Source organism: Oryctolagus cuniculus, chromosome 9 (genome assembly GCF_964237555.1).
Source record: "Oryctolagus cuniculus chromosome 9, mOryCun1.1, whole genome shotgun sequence".
In the NCBI taxonomy this organism is placed as follows: domain Eukaryota; kingdom Metazoa; phylum Chordata; class Mammalia; order Lagomorpha; family Leporidae; genus Oryctolagus; species Oryctolagus cuniculus.
In genome coordinates this window covers 113242337-113260357 of record NC_091440.1, presented here as the reverse complement: position 1 = coordinate 113260357, position 18021 = coordinate 113242337, and the positions used below count along the sequence as shown (strand labels likewise).

Here is an 18021-nt window from a genome sequence, read left to right as displayed (position 1 = left end):
CAGAATTGATAAAAGCTTCCTTTTGTTCAAGATAATCTACTTGGTATCTGCAAAGACAGGAGTTTGAGTCATTTGTGTGTTTAAAAGTAGAAAATCTTGAGGAAAAATAAAATAGGGTGTAAAGGTACTTGGTAAACAGTAGTGAAACAACTCCAGATGTTTTTCACTCCCAATTTGTGCGATCTCTAGTGCAGAGTAGATATTTTGGGGAATATATATGAAAATGGATTGTTTGACCTTACATAGCCACCACTGGAAGAAAACAGTTATAAAGAATTAGATCTTAATTTGATATTTAATTATTTAGTTGATTATTAATTATTTGATATTAATTATTAATTATGTGATTTTAATCCTTTATAAGCTGCATTTTGTAAGGTGCCTCTTCATTGTGCTGAGTGTTTCTTTTGCAGTGCAGAAGCTTCTCAATTTGATATAATCCCATTTGTCAATTTTGGCTTTGACTGCCTGTGCCTCTGGGGTCTTTTCCAAGAACTTTGCCAATGTCAATGACAATGTCAATGTCATTTGAACAATGCCAACTTCTCGTGGGGTTTTTCCAATGTTCTCTAATAATTTGATGGTATCGGGTCGTAGATTAAAGTCTTTGACCATTTTGAGTGGATTTTTGTGTAAGATGTAAGGTAGAGGTCTTGTTTCACACTTCTGCATGTGGAGATCCAGCATCTTAACTACTGTGCAAACACCTGCCCATTGAACAGATATTTGTATTTCCACACTTACTGTAGCATTATTATAAACAGCTAAGTTGTAAAAACAACTTAATTGTTCACTGACAGATGAATATATAAAGAAAAGTGGGTGTAAAAAAGCAGAAAATCCTGTTCATAGCTTAACCTTCAGAATATTATACTAACTGACATAAGTCTGCCACAGAAGGACAAATACTGTATAATTACCATAATAAGAGGTATCTAAATTAACTGAACCCATGGCAGAGAACAGAATAGTGGTTGCCAGGGAGTGGGGTAGGGGTGAAGGAAAATGAGGAGTTGTCGTTTAATTGGCATAAAGCTTCAGTTATGCAAGACAGTAAGTTTTATGACTTTTCTGTATAACACAGTGCTATAGTCAACATTACAGCACTGTACACTTAATTTTTAGGATAACAGCTCCCATGTTATTTTCTTACCACGATAAACAAACAGTAGTATCTGTTAGGTTGTGCTTGCTATAAAAATGTATTGTTCACTCAAAGTAATCTGCTATATTATGTTATGTTACCTGATGAAGTTGTTGCCTGAATTTGTCACAGGAAATTCAATCTGATCACTTGCCTAGAAGAAATTTTTTTTTTTTTTTGACAGGCAGAGTGGACAGTGAGAGAGAGAGACAGAGAGAAAGGTCTTCCTTTTTGCTGTTGGTTCACCCTCCAATGGCCGCCGCGGCCGGCGCGCTGCGGCCGGCGCACCGCGCTGATCCGATGGCAGGAGCCAGGAGCCAGGTGCTTTTCCTGGTCTCCCATGGGGTGCAGGGCCCAAGCACCTGGGCCATCCTCCACTGCACTCCCTGGCCACGGCAGAGGGCTGGCCTGGAAGAGGGGCAACCGGGACAGGATCCGGTGCCCCGACCGGGACTAGAACCCGGTGTGCCGGCGCCGCTAGGCGGAGGATTAGCCTAGTGAGCCGCGGCACCGGCCCCTAGAAGAAATTCAACCACTGTCTACAACTTTCCTGTTACATAGTTAATATGAGCAGCCTCTAATTAAATCCTATCCAAATAAGAACTGTCTAACACTTCGGTCCAGATTTTCTAAATCTAGATTTTTATTTTATTTTATTTTATTTTTGACAGGCAGAGTGGACAGTGAGAGAGAGACAGAGAGAAAGGTCTTCCTTTACCATTGGTTCACCCTCCAATGGCCGCCGCGGCCAGCGCGCTGTGGCCAGCACACTGCGGCCGGAGCACCACGCTGATCCGAAGCCAGGAGCCAGGTGCTTCTTCTGGTCTCCCATGCAGGTGCAGGGCCCAATAACTTGGGCCATCCTCCACTGCACTCCCGGGCCATAGCAGAGAGCTGAACTGGAAGAGGGGCAACTGGGACAGAATCTGGTGCCCTGACTGGGACTAGAACCTGGTGTGCCGGCGCTGCAGGCAGAGGATTAGCCTATTGAGCCGCAATGCCGGCCAAATCTAGATTTTCTAAATCATTCTTGCTAGGTACAAATACAGAAAACAAAAATTGTTTTTTTGCGGATAAAATTTTGATTTTTATGTATACACACATAGATGAACACATGTTTGAAATTTGTGTGAGTGAATCTTTTTTTAAAATATTTTATTTATTTATTTATTTGAGAGGTAGAGTTACAGACAGAGAGAGGGAGAGACAGAGAGAAAGGGTCTCCATTTGCTGGTTCATTCCCCAAATGACCACAACTGCCAGAGCAAGGCTGATCCAAAGCTAGGAGCCAGGAGCTTCTTCTGGATCTCCCACACAGATGTGGGGAGGCCCCAAGGACTTGGGTCATCTTCTACTGCTTTCCCAGGCCATATCGGGGAGATGGATCAGAAGTGGAGCAGCCAGGACCTGAATCAGCACCCATATGGGATACCAGAACTGCAGGTGGAGGCTTAAACTACTACACCACCGCACTGGCCCCGAGTGAATCTTTTAAGTGTCCAGAATACTGTTTTTCTCACCCTAGGTCTAGAAAATTCAAAGCCACCTCCATAGCAGACAATTAAATGGAAATGGAAATGTTTTATGAAAGATTCAGTAAAGAGTATTGTACCTATTATATTTTCTGGGTTGTATTAGCTATGAATCAGATTTAGATACAAAAATAGTAGGATACAGAGTTTATAAACTACAGATAATAAAGAAAGAAAGCCTGAACTTTATGAATTACACAGAGGGGCTGGCTTGTGGTACAGTGAGTAGATTAAATCATGATCTGTAATGCCTGGATCCTATAGGAGTGCTAGTTTTGAGTCCTGGCTGCTCCACTACAGATCCAGCACCCTGCTGGGGCCCCTGCCACCCATGTGAAAGACCCAGCTGGAGTTCCAGGCTCCAGGCTTTGGCCGGTCCAGCTGGAGTTTTTGCAGCCACTTGGGGAATGAACAAGATGGAAGGTCTCTCTCTTTCAGCCTCTAATTCTGCCTTTAAAATAAATAAATATATCTTTTAAAAAATTACATGAAACAACTATGGACATAAAGAGTTAATATTCTTGCATTTGATAAAACAAGAAAGTTTTGGTAAAGCCATCAAATCATAATGACTCGCACAAGAAAGGCTGAGTAGCAAAGGAAGACGAAGCTGTTGGTCAGCACTGGGGAAGAAGTCACTTCCCTAAGCTGCTTCTGGCAGAGCGTCTCCATCACTCCGGAGAGGAAACCTTAATAAACCACAATATAACACCCCTGTGTTGACAGCGATATTGCTTTTCTAATTCATTGCAATTCAACAATTAGAGGATTTCCTGAGTTCAGGACATTGCCATGGGACTGTGTGAGACACCAAGTCAGACACGCAGCAACACTCAGAGAACTTGCAGATGTATCACAAAACAAGATGTGGACACAGATAAGCTTACAGAACATGATAAGAAAGACAGAGAGGGGGAAACAAAAAAGAAAAATTGTATTTAGCTGGAGAAATGGAAGAATCTTTCACACAGGAAGTGATACTTTCATGAAACATAGATTTAATATTAGAGGATTTTGGAAGTTACTTAGTCTTATTGTTTGGGGGTGCTGGAAATGGTGGGGAAAGTTTGTTAGAGATTATAGCATTAAGTACAGAGCCTATTTATTTATTATTTATTTGGGAGAGAGAATGTGGAAGAGGGAGAGGGAGAGAGCAGAAGAAGGAAAGGCAGGAGGGGGAGAGGGTAGGGAAGACCATGCTTCCCCAAATTTACTCCCCAAATGTCTGCCAGTAGTTGAGTCAGGCTGAAGCCAGGAGCCAGAAAATCAATCAATGTCTCCCGCGTAGATGACAGAAACCAATTACTTGAGTCATCATCTGCTGCTTGTCAAGACGTTCATTAGCAGGAAACTGAAATCTGGAGCAGAGTAGGGCATGAAACCCAGGCTCTCTGATGTGAGATGTGGGCATCCCAAATGCCCTAAGTGACACTCCTAACACATGCACCAAGGGCCTTTCTATTTGCAATAACTTTAAAGAGTAACACAAGCAGGTTCCTCTATGCTCTTGACTCAATTTTCCTAGTGTATCCTTTTATATTTCCATGGTGAACTTGTAAAAACCAGGAAAAAACCTTGGTACAATGCTGTTTTTACTGTATGAATTTACAGTGTAAGATATGATGTTTTTACATATAAGCCTAGAGTGGAATGATCAGGCTAAGTAATTTTACATACCCACTACCTCCCATAATTATTCTTTTGGTAGAAAGAGAATACTTTCTTGGCATATTTTCAGTATATAATACAATATTACTAATGACACCTATTAGACAGTTCATTAGTCCTCCTGTCATTAACTCTCTAAACTTATTTATCCATATTACTGTAAGCTTGTATCTTTTGACCTATATTTCTCCTCCCCATCCTTAGTAACCACATTACACTCTTTATGTACTCAACTTTTTTTTTTTTTTTTTGACAGGCAGAGTGGACAGTGAGAGAGAGACAGAGATAAAGGTCTTCCTTTGCCATTGGTTCACCTCCAATGGCCGCCGTGGCCGGCGCGCTGCGGCTGGTGCACCACGCTGATCTGATGGCAGGAGCCAGGTACTTATCCTGGTCTCCCATGGGGTGCAGGGCCCAAGTACTTGGGCCATCCTCCACTGCACTCCCTGGCCACAGCAGAGAGCTGACCTGGAAGAGGGGCAACCGGGACAGAATCCGGCGCCCCGACCGGGACTAGAACCCGGTGTGCCAGCGCCGCAAGGCGGAGGATTAGCCTAATGAGCCGCGGCACCGGCTATACTCAACTTTTTTAAAAACATCCTCCAGACTCATCCATGTTGTTACAAGTAACTGGACCTTTTCTTTAAGATTAAACAATATCCCTTTGTACATATCTCACAAGTTGTTTATTCAACCATGGACAAACATGTAGGCCATCTTCATATCTTGGCTGCGTGAATAATGCTGTAATGAACATGAGTGCACAGCCATCTCTTTGAGTTACTGATTTCATTTACATTGGATATTTATCCAGAAGAGGGATTTTTAGATCATATGGTAAAAATTTTTTGAGGAATCTCCATACTGTCTTCCATATGGCTATACAATATGGGATATTTAGATTCCTAACAATTTGCAAAGATTCTCTTTTCTTCATACTCTTGTCCAAACTTGTTATATCTTGACTTTTTGATAATAGCCACCTCAACAGGGATAAAGTGTTATAGATACCAGTCAATAGATGTTTGATGAGTATCTACTCTGCAAGGGCTTTCTATAAGTGTATGCATTAGTGTTATTTTCTGTTCTTTTCTTGCTAATTGACATTCAGTGTCTTCGGCTAGGCAGAGGAAGATAGAATAGAGAAGACACTAAAACTGTAATTCTGAGTGGATTCTTTTGAGTAAGATTCCATAGGGAAAGCTCCTAGTATTGAAAAAAATCTTTTAAAATACACTGTAGTTGATTTACATTGAGATGTGCTAAGCAGGGGAAGTACATCCATATGCAATGTTTGGCATTTCAATATATTATAGACTAAAAAATGGAATGCATAGCATATGTTTCAGAGTATTCTATATTGATATAATATTGCTGCAAATTTATTACTCTGTGGTCGCAGTCACCACAAGTAAGCACAACTTGAATTTTTGAAAACTGAAATCACTCTATCTCAATGACAACAGAAACAATTTTGACTTTCTTCTGCTAGGCAGCTCAACCAGAATTATACTTCAAACTACAATAAATATTTCCTGATAAGACTGACATGACAGGCACAACTTCTCTCAGAAAGAGAAAACCTTTTGAAATGAATATCATTTAAGATATTGAACCATTAATCAGTGAAGAACGGAGCCATTCATTTCAAAAGAACAAGCCATTCAATACACCTCTAATTGTCTCTTTTGTTTGAAGACAATAAAATGCAATCCGATCATGAAACTGGAAAATTTGGCTCTTAATCATTTTTCACTTTGGCGGAAAGTAATAGTGTGGGGCGTGAGTCTGAAAATTTGAAAATCTACTTATGGATATAATATGGAGTATATTTTCTTATTCCTAGATTTGATTTTGTGTCAGTGCCATCTTTATTTTTTATTTTTTTATTTTTCTCCATCCTGTTCATCAGAATTCCCTCTGTCTTAATCAAGTGAGATGAGTGAGGACTGGTGACAAAACAGTTAAACTTATAAAATGTAGTAACACTTAAAGCCAAGGTGACAAACTCCTGCTGAGGTAGATATATTACTTTTCAGCCACATAGATTTTTTGTTTTATTCTCGGCAAATGGGCTGGGATTGAGCAATAAGAGCCTGTTGTGGTCTTTTTTTTTTTTTTCCTTTTTTTTCCTCCAGGTTTACTTAAGAACAATTTTGGAGCTGAACACTCAATCTTTCATGACTTGTATTTCTATTGACTTCCCCACCCCAGACATCTATCAACAAAGAGAAAATCATGACCAATGGTGGTCTTCCTGTTCCACCTGTCATATACCTGTGTGGTAAGAACCAAAGATCAGTTCGTAATGCTGGACCTCAATAAAATCCTGGTCTCCCCAGGACTCCTTCTGCCGAAGGCCTGATGATTCACAAAGGAGTCACTGGAGGTGGGAGTGCTCCTTGTGTGCCAACATGCAGTGAAGGGGCGGCTAAATGACATGTGGTAATTATCTCAAGCATGAGTAATGTAGGCTTTTTGCAGGTGTTATTGTCTTGGTTTATTTATTTATTTTTTTCTTTCAGTGATGAGAAAATGGAAAAGTGCAACTTTGCTCGCTTTTCAGAGCTTACTGAGAGTAACCCTCTTCGCGCTCACTTTCGGCTGGCACAATGGGATTTATCTCTGCGGTATTTCACGTAGTGGTGGATCTTTTCCTACTTTCCCTACAGAAACAAGGGAGTAGTGAATGACACTCTCATTATTTTAGGTGCTGTAGCAGATGATGTTTGGATGCCTTCTGGGTACTTCTTTATTTCTTGGGTGGACAGGAAAGGAACTACAAGGTGTTAAACGATATTTTTTTTTCTGCTTCTGCTTCTTACAATAACTCTCTTAGCTTGATCATTAGTTTTTAGTCCCAGAAGGGTAGATACATCAGCAAAGCTGAAACTGCAATTATAACAAAACTTACACAATTTGAAATATAATACGTAACAATTTAAGTAAAAGATTTGGAATTATTTATTCCTGTTCAAATGGAATAATAATAGAATAATCTACTAAAAAGCACATTATTATTCTGCACTTTTTTAAATAGACTGATACTGCATTAATGAAGTATTAAAGTACTAAGTGACTCACTACTTAAGAACTTAATGCTTTTTATTAATATGCTACAAATAATATTTTACAAATAGCAATTTCATTAGTGTTTTCCATCTCAGATGGCATAAATTCATCGAACTTAGATTTGGCTAATATGTTCCAGTTAAGATTTTTCCACTTTCTGATGTTGACACTTGTTTGAGTTCTGTTCCAGCCATGTCAAAGGCCAGGCCTTTGGGACTGAAAAGGATTAATTTAAAGGGGAGGGCTTAACTGGGTTAAACTGTCTCTTGGGACACCTGCATCTCATATTGGAATTCCAGTTCAAATTGTAGCTACTCCACTTCCAATCCCTATTCCTAATAATGCAGCCTGTGAGGCAGCAGAAGGTGGCTCAAGTTCTTGGACCTCTGCCACCTACACGGAAGACTCAAGTGGAGTTCTGAGCTCCTGTATCTGGCCTGCCCCAATCCTGGCTGTTGCAGGCACTTTGGGAGTAAACCAGCAGACAGATTTTCTTTCTCTCTCTCTTACATTTTCTTTTTTTTTTTCAACTTTTATTTAGTAAATATAAATTTCCAAAGTACAGTTTATGGATTACAATGGCTTCCCCCCCCATAACTTCCCTCCCACTCGCACCCCTCCCATCTCCCGCTCCTTCTCCCATTCCATTCACATCAAGATTAATTTTCAATTATTTTTATATACAGAAGATCGATTTAGTATGTATTAAGTAAATATTTCATCAGTTTGCACCCACACAGAAACACAAAGTGTAAAATACTGTTTTCTCTTTTACATTTTCTTTTAAAATACTAAAGGTCTTTCTTAGTTTGCAATTTGCTCACTTAGCAATATATTTTAGTTATAGAAGGAGATAATCCAACATAGTTCCTTATTGTGAAACCTCTGAAAACTGAAGTGAGAGCAAAATTAAATGATTAATGATATGTTGAGGGGAGAGAGATGATTATTACACGATATGGTTTCTGAAAGGTGCAATGTTTAAGGGAAAATTCTTCCAAAAGTGAGTGAAATCACTAATTAATGCTGTCTGAGATGCACAGGTATGGCACTAACTCTACTCCTCCGTTAAACTCAGATCCATTTTTTCAGAGAGTAAAGGCAAAGTCGTAGGGATTACTACCACCCTGTCCTGACTCAGGCAAGCCCTCCTAATAAACATTTTATGGTATTTGGTAATTCCTTTCATAACAGTCTCTCTGCTTATAATGATGTCCTAACCTGCTTCACCACTTCATGAATGCATGCAATACCTAGCAATCTAAAACTCCAATACAGCAGGGACCATGTGTATGGTTCTGATAATCTTTCTCTGAGGCTCTGGCACAGGGCTTGGTACATGGTAAGCACAAGGGGACATCTGTAACACATGAATGAATATGAGCTTCATGAGATTCACACAACGCTGCCCTGTTCAGGTGCTGTGACAGCCACTTCATTCTCTAGTTTCTGTGGCAATTTCCGAGTTAGGGTGGGTACATGGACGCCAAGACATAAGGTTGTCTTTACTTCTTTCCTTGCAGCTAGCTATGATTATGCGCCCCTTTCTCAGCCACTGGAATGTAGGAAGAATGTGCACCATTTAGAAAGTGTTCTTTAAGGAAAATGCACTTTTTATTCCCGATCATCTTCTCCCCGCTGGCTGGAATATGGACAGAAGTTCTGACATTCTGCATGAAGTGATCATGAAAATGGAAGTTGTGCTTGAAGAAGCGGCAAGACGGAAGGCGGTCAGGCTTCTGGCACCTGGGAAAGAACCATTCAGCCCTGGAGAGGCACACTTCACTGATGAGAAAGAGGTAAAACCCTATTTTATCTGAAGCACTAGTATTCTGCGTTTACTACCACTCCAAGTCAATTAAAATGTTCCATTTTAGAGTCATTGATTTTGAAAAAATGTTTATAAAATAATTTTAATTTATAGAAATTACAAGTATAAGACAAAGTAGTTTTGTGCCTACTTAAATATGTGATGTATTTTTAAAATATTTATTTTATTTATTTGAAAGGCAGAGTTAAGAGACAGAGAAGAAGAGACAGAGAAAGAGATCTTCCATGCGCTGGTTCATTCCCCAAATGGCCACAATGGCTGGGGCTGGCGCCTGGAATACCATCCAGGTCTCCCTTGTGGATGGTAGAAGCCCAAGTAAATGCCTTCCCAGGCACATAAGCAGGGAGCTGGATCAGAAGCAGAGCAGCCAGGATTCAAACTCATGCTCCCATATGGCATGCCTGTGTTGCAAGCAGCAGCTTAACCCACTGTGCTGTGACATCAGTCCCAATGTTGCTTTTATAAGAAACCAAATTTTTCTGCCTCTTTCTCTCTGTCTGTCCCTCTCTCTCTGTAATTCTGACTTTCATATAAATAATTAAAAAAAAAACAAATGAAATTTTCACACAGGAAAGCTCTATATTTCAATGTTGACTACTAATCTCTCTAAGCTGGATATCAAAATAGGAAGATTCTCTTCCCACAGATGGAAAACTGCACCATGCATGATCTGTATACCTCTCTTTGCCTTGTTCAGAAAATGTTAAGCAGAATGAGAACTACTACATTACTCTAAGTGTTAAATATCCTTGCACCAGAACCATTTGTATTAATGGCTCTGAGTCAAGGTCTAAAACCCATAATGTTATTATCTCCAAAATGTACATTATCCTTTGTTAAAGCACTCAATCTTGAAAGTGCTTCCCAAGGGAACACGTGGTCTCACAGGCATGAAGGTGACCCAGCTGTTGTGCCTCTTTCTTCTTACATCCCCAAAGGCAGGTCAGCGCTCCCAAATTTTCTCCAAATTAGGGGAGAGGGCTATTGCAGGAGCCAGCTTTCACAACTATTGTTAAAACAACTATAGGAATCTATGTTGATAAACCTCAATCCTTCCTTTATAATCATTAATAATACAGAAATATGAATGGACAACCAAAGGTCACTAGATATTTGAAGAAAACTAACCTTTAAATAAAAGGAGAAAGACAATCAAATAGAATTAGAGAGGAACCCAAGATGATGCAAAAATATCAATGAACTTGAAAGTCACAGAGAAAGAACAAATTTCGGTGAAAAAGGAATAACCTGAGATTTAAAAAAATTTGAAATTAAAACTGTGATAACAAAATTTAAAATGTTCATTAAAGGTCTTAATAACAAAATTAATATAGCTGGAGAACTTCCAAAATATAGAATAGAATAGAAGCTAGAAATACAAAACTTTAATTGAAAAGACAGAAATATAAGAATTTAATTGAAAAGTTATGAGATGTGGGATTCAGAATTTCCAATATTTGACTTACCAGAAAGGAACACAAAAGATTATTATGGTTAGTGGTGAATTAAGCTTTTGATTATAGATTGTATTACAATTTTAACAAAAAGAAGAAAATAGAGAATAAAGGTGAAATAAGACTAGAATTTTTTTCTGTTCTATCATGTGATCACCTATGAGCTAAAGACACATTATCAAATATGGAACAACTTGTCTGGGGGATGAAGGTAATACTATACAAATTACACGCTAGGATATTAAGAACCAGTTTTCTGGCCGGCACCACGGCTCACTAGGCTAATCCTCCTCCTGCAGCGCCAGCACTCTGGGTTCTAGTCCCAGTTGGGGCGCCGGTTCTGTCCCAGTTGCTCCTTGTCCAGTCCAGCTCTCTGCTGTGGCCCGGGAAGGCAGTGGAGGATGGCCCAAGTGCTTGGGCCCTGCAACCACATGGGAGACCAGGAGGAAGTACCTGGCTCCTGTCTTTGGATTGGCACAGCACGTAGCAGCCATTTGGGCGGTGAACCAAAGGAAGGGGGACCTTTCTCTTTGTCTCTTCCTCTGTCTGCAACTCTGCCTGTCAAAAACAACAACAACAACAACAACAACAACAACAAAAAAACCTAAAACAAAACCAGTTTTCTGACCTACTACACTGTATCAAGAAATCACAAAACATTTTATTTGAGCTGAATAAAGGACTTAATTCAAAAGAGCCCAATGAGTGACAGCAGTATTAATAATTATACTAATAACAATAATAAACACCCCATTAGGAATATCTGATTTAGTAAATAAAAATATGTACATTTAGGACATAGTTTTTTGTTGTTGTTGTTTATCTGTAATTAAACAGGGTGTTAACAGTCCTAACTTCAAGTCTACATGCATTTAAATCAACGTTGGATGAAATTTTTGAACTTTCAAGATAAACACTATTCTAAAAACCAACAAGGGAAGGAGTGGAGAGCTCTAACAAGGTGGAAGAAAGGAATGACATCTGATCTGCATCCAACATCTCTGAAACTCAGGACTCTGGAAAGATGCTAGAAAGTTCTGAGAACAAAGGATTCCAAACCTAAAGTCCTTGGCTTGTGTCATTGAAATGTGAGTGAAACAAGTCTGTGGAAATAAAAGTCACACTCCTGTGGAAGAACAATCTCAATGATGAAACGTGGAAAGCATTTCAATTAAAACCAGGAATTAGAAAATTAAGGATGTTATCACCCATAATTTCCATTATACATACATACATACAGATGAGACTATATAATTAAAAGTGTAAACATTACAGAAGAACCAATAAAGCTAACAATTTTCATGGATATGACTGCCTGAAAAAAGTTCCAAGATAACTAATTAAAAACCTACTAGAATTAATAAGAAAATTTAGCACAGTAATTATATACAAGAAAGACATGCAAACATTAATGGTTTTTCTATATATCAGCAGGAGCCAATTAGAAATTTTAATGGTATTTGAGATCTCATTAAAAGTGGAAAACAATGATAAAGCACTTAGGGATGAGCTTAATAAATACTGCATAAGGCCTGTAAGAAGAAAACTGTAAAAATAGAATGACGTACAAGAAAGACCTCAATAAACAGAAGAACACCCTATTCTAGTGTGGAAAAGATAATCACTTTGATGACATTAGTTTCTTCAAATTAATTATAATTAATTGTATTCTAAATCAAATTCACTCCCTGCCCCTAAAAAAAAAAAAAAAAACAATGTTTTATAACTTAAGAATTTAAGAAGCTGATTCTACACAGTTTTGGAATATAAGAGAATGATAACAGGGATAAAAATTTGAAAAATTGATTAACATTAATCGATCTCAGTGCCATAATGTAACAGTAGTTGGAACAATAAGTGTGCTTTTAGTGAAACAAAGGATAAACTGAACAATGATATAGAAGCAGACTATAAAGAAAGCCATGTAAATATGAAAATTAATAAAATATAGAAACAAAGAATATAAAGAAAGTCATGTATATATGAAAATTTAGAATTTCAAATCATATGAGGGAAGTAATTGTATGATAAATGATAAAACATTTTAGAGGAAAGGAATATTTGTAACTCAAATCATGCAGAATAAATTGCAGATTGATCAAAGCTCTAAACCTAAAAGTTACAGAACTACACAATTTTTATAAGAATGTCTCTTGGAGGCTATTTTTATAATCTCTTAACTGGGCAAAGCTTGACTTTTCATGAGATAGAAAACACAGGTATTAAAAAAAAAAAGAGGTAGTGGCTGGAGCCGTGGCACAGTAGGTTAATCATCCGCCTGCGGCACTGGCATCCCATATGGGCCCCGGTTCTAGTCCCGGCTGCTCTTCTTCCAACTCAGCTCTCTGCTGTGGCCTGGGAAAGCAGTAGAAGATGGCCCAAGTATTTGGGCCCCTACACCCATGTGGGAGACCAGGAAGAAGCACCTGGCTCCTGGCTTCAGATCAGTGCAGTTCCGGCTGTTGTGGCCATTTGGGGAGTGAACCAGCGGATGGAAGACCTCTCTTTCTCTCTCTCTCTCTCTGCTTCTCTCTAACTCTGCCTTTCGAAAAAAAAAATCTGTTACTATCTCTTCTATTTGAAATGCATATCTCCTTTTTCTTCCCCTGGGAATGTCTTTTCATCTTTCAACATTCAGCTGAGGTGTCTGCCCTCCTGAGATGTCTTCCTTCCCTTCTCAGAAGTGATAAGATCCTTCTTTTTCACTAGTCACATTTCTTTTTGTTTATATGTCAACTATGGCACTCACCATCTCCTGATGTGTTTTATCTTCAGTGTCCATAATATCTCTCCCAAAAGACTGTAAGCTCTTTAAAGACCAAGGACATCTTTGTTTAATTTCTCTAGGACCAGCACATGGCAGAGGCTTAATAAATCTTTGTAAATGATGTACATTTATTTTAAAGTATGTCCTTTTGATTTTCACATACAATTACAAATCGATTTCAGTCTTTCATAGTTCTGCTGGGCTCAGAAAATGATACTCCAAGGTGCATTCTTGAGAGGCTACCTGAGAAACAAGGGACACTCTCTGACCCTCTCCCTGCCTTCTGTTTCTGTTGATGACCTGTCTTTTGTTATAGGGGTGTGGGCTGTGCCCCTTTATTATGGGCAGGAATCACTCTTGTAACCCTGCAGATCCTTTCTTACTTAAAACATAATCATACAACACTTAGGAATATTAATGCCTAATGAGATATTATCTGAATCAATTCTTATCATTTAAAAAATTTCCATTTTCTTACTCCACTGAAAATCTTTTTGAAAAAAATTACCTTACTAATAAGTGATTTTTGATGCTCTGTTAATGTAAAATTTAAATTAGAATGTACTGTATATAAATAAATTAAAATGTATTTCATTGAACAGCTAATACATATGCTGCACTTCATATTTTGGCAACATTTATTTGAAAATATTCCATTATAACTTAAAAGTTCTGGGAAAATGCTGATAATTGGTAAGGCTGTCTGGCAAGTTAATGCCTCCTTATTTTAAGTGTTAATGAATTCTCTTTTGGTGACCAGACTCTCCTCTTGTGCCCTTAAATACTCAGCTGGAAAAATGCTAACACAGAGACAGAAAGAACTCCAACAAGTTCTCTCTCTCCGGCATCATCTCTCATCATCAGTATTCGAGGCACTGGCTCTGAGTCATCTAAATGGGTCAGGGAAGTAATTAGGATATTGACGGCAGAAGTAATGGTTGCAGGTGAACCTATGATGAACCTATGATGATTTTATTACTTGCTGTTCTCAGCATGATGTTGAAAGCAAAGAAGCAACTCTGAAACAAAATAAACCTGAAATGGCATTGCACAAGTGTAAAAAAAAAAAAGAAAGAAAGAAAAAAGAAAGAAACTTCAAGGTCTTCTACATTCTGTTGAAGATCTGATTGATTTAGTACATATGCATTGGTCTTAGGGCTTAACCAATTGGTAAAACTGAATATATATACTAAATATACTGAATATATATACTGAATTATATACTGAATTAACATCTAATTGCCAAAAATATGTAAGGGCTAAGTAATTGCTAGCTTCCTGCTGTTGCTGTTACAAACCCTGAAGCAATATGGGTTAACTTTATCCCACCTCAGGTTACACTTCTGTGAGAAACAACCTATAATCAAGTATGGAAAACATTTTGTATTACAGTTATATTTTTTCATATGGGATGCTGGCATCACAGGAGACTGCTTTACCCCTGTGTCACAATGCTGGCACTCCCCATTTTGTTGTTGTTGAAGATTTATTTATTCATTTGAAAGTCAGAAAGAGAGGTGGGGGTGGGGGGCCTCCATTTGCTGGTTCATTCCCCAGATGGCTGAAACCAGGAACCAGGTGCTTCTTCCAGGTCTCCCATGTGGGTGGTAAATGCCCAAGCACTTGGGTCATCTTCTGCTGCCTTGCCAGGCCATTGGCAGGGAGCTGGATCTAAAGTGGAGCTGCCAGGACAGAAGTTGGTGCCCATATGGGATGCCAGCGTTGCCAATAGTGGCCCTACTTAATAATGCCACAATGCTGGTCCACCCCAGCTATTTCATGTTTTACTAGTTTATTTTTTCCATCTTAATAATTTGCAAAACATATTTTCTTTTTTTTTTAATCTTTTATTTAATGAATATAAATTTCCAAAGTACGACTCATGTGTTACAATGGCTTCCCCCCCCATACCGTCCCTCCCACCCACAACCCTCCCCTTTCCCACTCCCTCTCCCCTTCCATTCACATCAAGATTCATTTTCGATTATCTTAATATACAGAAGATCAGCTTAGTATACCTTAAGTAAGTATTTCAACAGTTTGCTCCCACACAGAAACATAAAGTGAAAAATAATAGATGATTTTTTTTTAAATGATGATGAAATCAGATCAGACCTATTGTCATGTTTAATCCCAGTGAGAGTCAAGTTGGGAATTGATAATTTCTTTTTTTTTTTTCTTTTCTTTTTTTTTTTTTTTTTTTTACAGAAGATCAGTTTAGTGTACATTAAGTAAAGATTTCAATCGTTTGCACCCCCATAGAAACACAAAGTGAAATATACTGTTTGAGTACTCATTATAGCATTGAGCCTCAGTGAACAGCACGTTAAGGATAGAGATCCTACATGAGGAGTAAGTGCACAGTGGCTCCTGTGCAAAACATATTTTCAAAATAATACACTATTAGTGGGCATGGGCTTCTGGCAAAGCAGTTAAGCCACTTCTTGAGATGCTTGCATGCCAAACCCGAGTGCCTGGGTTTCAGTTCTGGCTCTGCTCTAATTCCTGTTTCCTACTAAAGCACACAACGGGAGGCAGCAGATGTGGCTCAAGTGCTTGGATCCCTATCATCCATGTTGGGGATCGGGATTGAGTTCCTAGTTCCTGGCTGTGGTCTGGTGCAGGCCTGGCTGTTGCTGCTATTTGGGGAGTAGATGGAAGATTCATTCTCTCTCTCTGTTTCTCTCTCTTAAATAAATAAAAATTAAAAATATAATAATTTCTCACGAATAATAATTATTAAAATCTCTAAGAAAACTTGGAAAGTGTCTGGTCCAACCATCTTGCTTTATACAGGAGGAACCTGAAGCCCAGGATGGATAAGGAATTTATCCTGAGTTCACTGCAAGCAGTGAGGACTTAGGTCAAGGGCTCAGCCCTGCTTTCTCTTAGCATGGGACACTTTCCACCACGTGACCCCGGCATCCCTTGTCTATGCTTCAATTTTTCTAAAAAGATTCTCTCCTTGAATATGTAATATTTCCTCTTTATCATCTTCCTCTGAAAAAAGTTAAACAGATGAATTCCCTTTGAATATCAATATGATCAACTTCCTGGAATTTCAGAGGAGAAAAGTACAATGCGATACACAGTTGATACTTGGTGATTAGGTCACTTTTATATGGAGGAGAATGCTCTCTGGTTTTGTGAGATATGGGACTCACGTCTGTAATGCACATCTTCCAAAACAGCGGATGTTTCGTGCTGCCTTTGATTAATCACTCAATATTTACCGTCTTTTAAATATTTAATATGTTAATGCCCAGTATCTTACTTATAATAGCAAAAGTTTCTTACATATTATATTATTTACATGACCAGGAAATATGCAGAGCATGTTGGAATTACTCACTAACGAGGAGAGCCTGAAAACCTGTACCTGCGTCACTGCTGTCACACTGTAACCTGTGGTTTATACAAGTCCAGCCCCATAATCTTTCCAAGCAGCAATTTCTCCGTGAAAATGAGACCACCACTATCTGGAGGAGTGGAAAAGATGTATTTACTCTGAACCTTATCGCTTCACCATTTCTTAGGTCAAAAACATCAAATATTGACCGTGTTACTTGGTTCAATCTAATAACTGAGCTATTTGGCACATTATAGGTTAAGATTACAATTCTTTCTCAAAGCTTCTTTTCTATTTCATTCATTAAAGAGCCATCTTTGTAAAGTCATCAATTTAATATTTATGTAGTGGGTACCATGTGCAAATTTTAAAGACTGTCTCAAATGCTCTAAAAAATAGTAAGTTAAAAAAATTTGAACTTTTTAATAACACTGATTTTTTTTTTCCCATTTGGAATCACATTGGTCAGATTTGAGGATGAATTATAACCAAGAAGGATCTTAAATCCTCAGTTTGGTAGTATTCAAATTCCCTTCCCTGAGTAGGCTATTTTGGAATTGTTTAAAAGCTTCATTTTCAATGCTGTGGCAGAGGATGTACCTTAAATGAAATTCTCTCTCTCTCTCTCTATGAAATGGAAAAGCACTATAGTTGTATCATTTCTTTGTTCTATTGCATCTAAATAATAATTGACAAATTTTTAAAAAATTATGTACCAGGTATTGTTCTCAGCGTATCATGCTTTCTTGATAATTCTAAGGGTAGGGACTGACACTGTCCCACTTCATCAATGAAGAATTGAAGCACACAGACTAAGTCACTTGACCAGGTCACAGAGTTAGTGGAGTCCAAGTCAGAATTTGACTCTAGAAAATATGAAGTTTAAACTTTGGACACTCTTGTGCTTCACACAGAGGGTTTTGAACTTAATATTTTTTAATAATGATAAATAATATCATAGAGTATTATAGATGGAAAGCAATAGACTCCAAAATAAACACCCCGGAACCAATGTTACACAGAATAACATCCTCTTATTTTTACTTTCTTGTCAACTTGGCCCAGAAAATGACGTAACACCTTTCCAGTAAATTAAATGGAGTGGGTGCTTGGCATATCAGTTAAGATGCTACTTGGGACACCTGCATTCTGTGTCAGAGTGCCTGGGTTAAAGTCTTGGCTCTGCTTCTGATTTCAGCTTCTT

The 18021-nt window shown here is 38.4% G+C and overlaps 1 protein-coding gene across 2 annotated transcripts in view; it reads right to left on the bottom strand.

The window, feature by feature from the left end:
* Positions 1 to 18021, bottom strand: part of PTPRO (protein tyrosine phosphatase receptor type O) — a 266448-nt gene that overhangs the window by 153955 nt on the left and 94472 nt on the right.